This window comes from Pteropus medius, unplaced genomic scaffold (genome assembly GCF_902729225.1).
Source record: "Pteropus medius unplaced genomic scaffold, Ma_sr-lr_union100, whole genome shotgun sequence".
In the NCBI taxonomy this organism is placed as follows: domain Eukaryota; kingdom Metazoa; phylum Chordata; class Mammalia; order Chiroptera; family Pteropodidae; genus Pteropus; species Pteropus medius.
The window spans coordinates 24498984-24505106 of NW_024344378.1; the positions used below are offsets into that span (position 1 = coordinate 24498984).

Consider the following 6123-nt stretch of genomic DNA (forward strand, 5'->3'; position numbering starts at 1 on the left):
TAACTTGAATTAAAGTCAATGTGCAGAAATGAAAAAGCATTGAGCAATAGGAAACCTATTGAGTTAGCGCTTCCTATGCCATCGAACTTCCCAGGAGATATTTTTAAAACTTGTTCTCAATTACAGTTGACATACGATATCAAGTTAGGTTCAGGAGTTCAACACAGCAATTTGATGTTCATATACCTTATGCGGCAGTCACCAAAAGAAGTTAGTCCTCTTGCTTGAGAGCTCAGGAGGCTGGAAAACACCTCACCATCTGCAGAGAGGAGATTGCAGACTTGACATGAAGAAACTACCCAACGCTGATGACCTTGCAGCTTCCAGACATGGAGTCTCAGGTAGTTCATTATCCCATTGGAGCATTTGACAGGAAGCAGCACCCCATGCTCCCTGATCTCTGTGCACAGGGAGCCACTTCTCTAAGACAGGAGGGTTCCATGTCCTTCTCCTGGGACCCTCTCCTTGAGTGCCAGGCTGTCCTCATCCTTTCATTCCCAATCTGAAGTTTCCCCTGCATCCAAAATAACTGGTCCGAAAACTCAAAGAAAGCGGAGCGCTTCCTTTCCGCACGACCACAACCTGTGTCTCCGTTCTTCTTACAACCAATCTCGGGAAGGCCCAGTCCCTGGGGCAGGTCCTGAGAGTGAAAAGTCTTTGTGCAGAACCTCACCTCTTGCTGTACTGCCGCTGGACTCCCTCCCTCCTGACAGTGGGGACATGCGGAAGGCAGGACTGAAAACAGGATAAACCAGCCGCCCATCCCTGTTCCCCGTGGCTCCTTATAGGGCAGGAGCTGTGGTGATAAATGGAAGTAGTTCCCATTCACTTGAGTCCAATGACGAGGTGAACTTAATGCTTCTGGTAATGATGGAGAAGCTTGATAAGTTTCATTTTCCCACGGATAACAATGGGTTAATCTTGAGAAGTTAAACTCAAGAAAACAGTTCATTGAAGTCACGGGACAGTGACCCAACTGTGGCAGACCCCGGAAGAAATAGTTGTGAAAAAAACTGTAAAGGCCAGATTCTCTGAAGGTGAAACTGTTCAGCCAAGAACAGGCTCCTGACTGGTTTCACTTGTGTTCACTTTGTAACTTGACTGTATTACAGTTTTCAGAATAGTTTTATTAAGCAAATGCCTTTTATACTGCTATTATTCTATTATACTATCTAAATAACGAAGTGCAAATCTTGATCCGACAGGTCACTTACTTTCCCTAAGGAATATATTTCTGTGAGAAGTTCAGCCACCAGAATCCCTTGAAATATCAATATATTCTGCCCTCTTTAATGTTTTCTGAAACACTGTGCTAAGAGAAAGCAAACGATACTTCTGGGCCTTAATAAATATCTGCTGATTTAAAGAATAGTTTTGAACTGAGTGTTGAGTGGTGGACAATTGTGAAAAGCCCAGGGCTAGTGCCCTGGCTATGCAGGGCCCCTGCAGCACAAGGCCTTGCTCAGCAGTCTGAGCGCTGTGGCGGGTGGGCTTGGAAATGACATTCCTCACATGGACTCCACCTCAGCAGGGGTTTCCCTTCTCCACTCAAAGATGGCTCCATTTCCTGAAGGTTCCAAGGCGAGGCACTCCCAGGAAAGCCCCAGGCTCTCACCGGATTCATGTGTTCCCCTTGAGAAGCTGGAGGGATTCAGGAGGCCCTTCAATCAGCCATCAGGGCAGCCCAAACACCCCATCCCTGGGAATCCAGGGTTGACTTCTTCTGCCTCCTGTTCCCTGAGCCCGCTTTGGGAGCTGTCACCTCGAGCTGGGTCAGCCCTCCCCTCACACTGGGAGGCCCTGCACAGAGGATGCGTGATTCGATTCTAGATGAAGGACTCCTTGAACTTTCCACCTGCGGGGACCACAGTGCATCATGAACACCACCAAATTCTTCGTCGTCCCACATCTCCTGTGACCCAGTTGTGTGCTCACTTCTGAGGCAGCCCTCCAGTCACACTTGCCAGATGTCCAACTAAAGCCTGAAGTCCCTAGGGCTCCCTCTGAGGGCTCCGTTCCCAGCCAGGTATAGAAGCCAAAACCTATGGATTCTGCTCCAACTGACACAGGGCCATCAACTCCGACCCCGTCCCCTGCTGCCCCCGCCTCCACGTGGGATGACACCTCTGGTCACACCAGTCACTTGCACAGAACTCTCCGTAACTCCTTGGTACTAACCTTGTCCTATTTTTCTTGTACAATGATCGCTCTGTCACATACACTGAAGAAGTATTTGATGGTAGTAGAAATAGATGTCGAAAGATTCCTTGGACAGGCGGGACACTGCCGGTGAGATTTACTCCTTGGTTGAAAGGACGTGGAACCAAATAATGAGTCGTGGACAAGAGTAATTCCTTGTCATCTGCACCAATGGTGTTCCTGTAGATAGGATTGCCAGATTGAATAAATTCAAATGCAGGACATTGATTTAAAGGTGAGTTCAGATAAACAATAAGGACCTTTATTTTTTAAGTATGTCCTATAGAGACATACTTATATCACAAAATTGTGATTGCGTGTCCTTGGCTTTCTCATTTGATCCTTTTCTTTATTCACTTTGTTTATTCCTTTGTTTATTCCATTTAATAGACTTCTCATCTCGGGTCATGTGTTCTTCATTTCAGATTGGTTCCCTTTGCTCTGTTCCATTTCCATTTTTATGTTTTTATCTGTTGATTTTATCTGCACTTCTCAAAAGTTCCTTGAGCATCTTTATAACCAGTGTTTTGAACTCTGCATCTGTTAGATTACTTGACTCCATTATATCTAGATCTCTGTTCTCTTCTCCCATGTGGTTTCTGCTGCTTTGTCTGCCCTCTGTGTCTGTTTTAATGTACTAAGCAAAGCTCCTAAGTTTTGCAGTCTTATTAGTGTGGATTTGTGAAGTAGGTGTCCAGTGGCACAGTCCTGAGAGGGGTTCAGCTGCAGGCCAAGTTTAGCCCAAACCTCTACCCCTCTGGGGCCCCCTGTTAAGATTCAGCAAGCAATCCACAGATGCTGAGCTTATAGTTGCCTCAAAAGGCCACACCAGAAACCGAGGCCAGCTGCCTCCAGTGTGAGTCTAGGCGCTGCTCAACAAGGAGCACCTGACTCGCTGAGGATATACCTGGATGTGGCTTGAGTCGGTCTGTGAGTTGGGGGAGGCGGGGTTTCAGGGAATCCTCTGGGCGGAGGGACGTCTGTTATCCAGTTTGATGACGTCAGGGCTATGGCGGCTCTCTGTCCAGAGCACTGGTGGTGGGGAAGGCTCAACAGGGAGCAACGGATCCTGCCGGCACTTCTGTACATTGTGAGCCTCGCTGAGCCCCCACTCCAGCAATATCTCCCTGTAAGTCCCCGGTGCCCTCTACGTGCAGCCAGATCAGCGCTGGTGTTCAGAGCGAGTAGGCGCGTCACCACGAAAATCTGCTTGCAATGTGGTCCGCTTAAGAGGCATCTGCCGCTACAACAGCCTCCATCTCACTCAGCCGTTCGGGATGGACAGCCCAGCGCCCTCGCCGCATCCTACGTTCTGCCATTGCAGGGCGCTTTCTTGGATTTCTCCCTAGTTGTGTGGCTTGTTCATCTAGATCCCCCGGCAATGTTTCCTTGCCGATGCTCCTTGTTTCCATCACAACTTTGATTTGGTTGCCAGAGGGATGTACGGAGCCTCTACCATCTGCGTCATTTTTTTTTCCAACCCAAGACTTTTGTCTTTTAAGTATGTCCCTATGGGGGACATACATATCACAAAATTTTGGATGTCATGATGTTTACATTTGGACCAATTTATCAGACGTGTACTTAAAAGATTTTTGGCTCTGGTGTGGGCAAAGAGGTCTTTCCATCTCTGGAACGTGTAGTGTATGAGAATAAATGTGAACGGGGTTTAAATTGTGAAATGTGAAATAAATTGGAGTCACTTATGTTAAGGGACTTTAAAATGGAGAGAGGAGTCCATTAAGGAAGTGGGTCTTCTGCATGTCTTCATCGAACGGAGCATAATCTTTCAAAGTGGGCCAAACAATAAAGATTCTGAGAACACTGCAAGAAGAGCTGCAATTTGTCACAGTGATGGACTTTTACTTAGCGATGCCTCATGCTTAACCAGTGCAGGCTTTCTGCTGCCAGCACCAATTAAATTTCATTGTGAACGACCTGTGCAAACCTTCCTGGTTGCCTTTTAAAAAGCCCTGACTTTTGTACCCCCAGCAGAACACTGTTTCGGTTGCTACCTGAAGCTGCCTTTCTCAAATTGGAATTCTTTGATCCCAAAGAAATGTTTTTCTTTCTTCTCTCTTGATTATTGTCTTCTGACAATTTGGCATAAGCAAAACTGGGTCTCAGGCAGCTGCAGAACATTTCTGGGAATTGGGGATGAGAAGGCTCAGAGTTTGCAACAAATAATCCACTTTGCTCTCCTGCTGCTACCTGAAAACCACCAAGGTTTGAGGTTTCTCCAGGTTTCTCTGGGGAGCTTCCCAGGGCCATTACCATGAATAAGTCATGGGATCTAAACAGCGAGGGCTACAAGGTAACACCCAGAGACAGGAGAGAAGGAAAAGACCACGTGTACCCGGCCTATCACTTAGCAGCCTCCAGGGGTGCAAGTGTCTGTCAAACCAGGAAGGTTGATTGTGGGCAGCGGAGGTTCTTGTGCGATCCAACTGTTCTCGCTGAGCACTGGACTATGGGACCTTTGGATTCACACACGCAGCAGAGTTTATGGTCTAATCATTTATAGAACTAGACCATATATAACGATGGGAGAAGATGGGGAAGTAAAGTCCAGACTGAGCATGGTAAGGATCACAGAAAAGCCAGTGACCAGCCAGGGTTTGACCCTCCCAAAACAGTCACGTGAGGGCAACTCAGAGCTTGCAGGGCAGTCAGGGGAACTGCACATCCAGCAGTAAAAACAGGACACAGAGAGGACCTGCAGTCCATGGAAGGCTGGTGCCTCTGCATCTGATGGTGGACTGGGGGTTGCTCTCGGTGAGTAGGATAGACCAGGAGGAAAAAAGAGCTGGTGGCAAAACAGAGGAGAGCAAGGACAAGCTAGAACCCACTGGCACATCTGCATCTGCCTCTCACTGCATCTAGGCACTACCTACAGGGATGATGGCAGCTGCTTCACCTCGACCTTATAGGTCTTGCACGGGTACCAACATGGAACCATGAAAGAAATGTACTTCCAGCTTCGGCCAGCTGACATCATAGAAAAGCAGCACTGTCCACCCTTGTCAAGTTCACATCCGACTCATCTCTTCAGCCAGTTTAACTTTCAATAGCTAAATCTTGCTTCCACACAACATGACTCGACTATTCCTGGGACAACTGAGAAAACCCTAACCCTCTCCCCAAAAGAGAATAATGATGTCCCATAAATCCCTTTATCTACCTGGGAGAATGTTTAGCCCTTTCCTAGCTGAGTCACACTCACCTTTTAACATCCTGACATACGAGCTTAACCACTATGAACACATTTCATACTTGCTCGTGGGAACATGGGAATGGGACGAATACGGAAAAAGAGTTCATATCGTAAAACGTACGCAAATAAATTCATATACGATTAAAGAAAAAATAGGTAAAACCACTACAGTTATCCCGTCTGTGACTGGTCACATGGTTTTAGCTCAACTGTATAACTTCCTTCTTCTACTATCCATTCCAATTTGGACATCGTGATGCCTCGTAGTCATTTACATGGTGGACGAGGTGACCCAGGTCTTCATTCCTGAAGGGTCAATGCCATTAACAGTCTTGCTAATGCTGTTTTTGTTCAAGCACCCTCAAAATGTCTATGGTATGCCGACTCCTATCAGTGCTCCATACGAGTAAGACAGAATTCTGTTCCTCATGCAACTCTCTGCAAATGGTATGAAAGTTTGAGATGACAGATGTGTAGTCTCACTGCTCTGCTCCTCAGGGAGAAGCTGGGGGCTTTTGGGTTCCTGCCCAACAAGATGGCACTTTGCTAGTGTTGGTAGTATGGCCAGAATGTATCTCCTCTTTTCTTTCTAGCTTTCAGGTGGCTAGATTTACATTGGCTCAGGGTACAGGAGTCTTCCAACTACTTTCTGGATTTTTACAAAGGGAATCGATTCACGTCTTGTCATCAGTCAGTGTGTCCACTGGGGG

General features: G+C 47.0%; 1 protein-coding gene across 1 annotated transcript in view; it reads right to left on the reverse strand.

Annotated features, from left to right (window-relative positions):
- Positions 1 to 3244, reverse strand: part of CYP2C18 (cytochrome P450 family 2 subfamily C member 18) — a 44617-nt gene extending 41373 nt beyond the window's left edge. The window contains exon 1 of the mRNA XM_039871692.1: positions 3107 to 3244. The gene's annotated coding sequence lies outside the window, so the exon portion shown is untranslated. The remainder of the gene's footprint in view (positions 1 to 3106) is intronic.
- Between the last annotated feature and the right edge of the window lie 2879 nt (positions 3245 to 6123).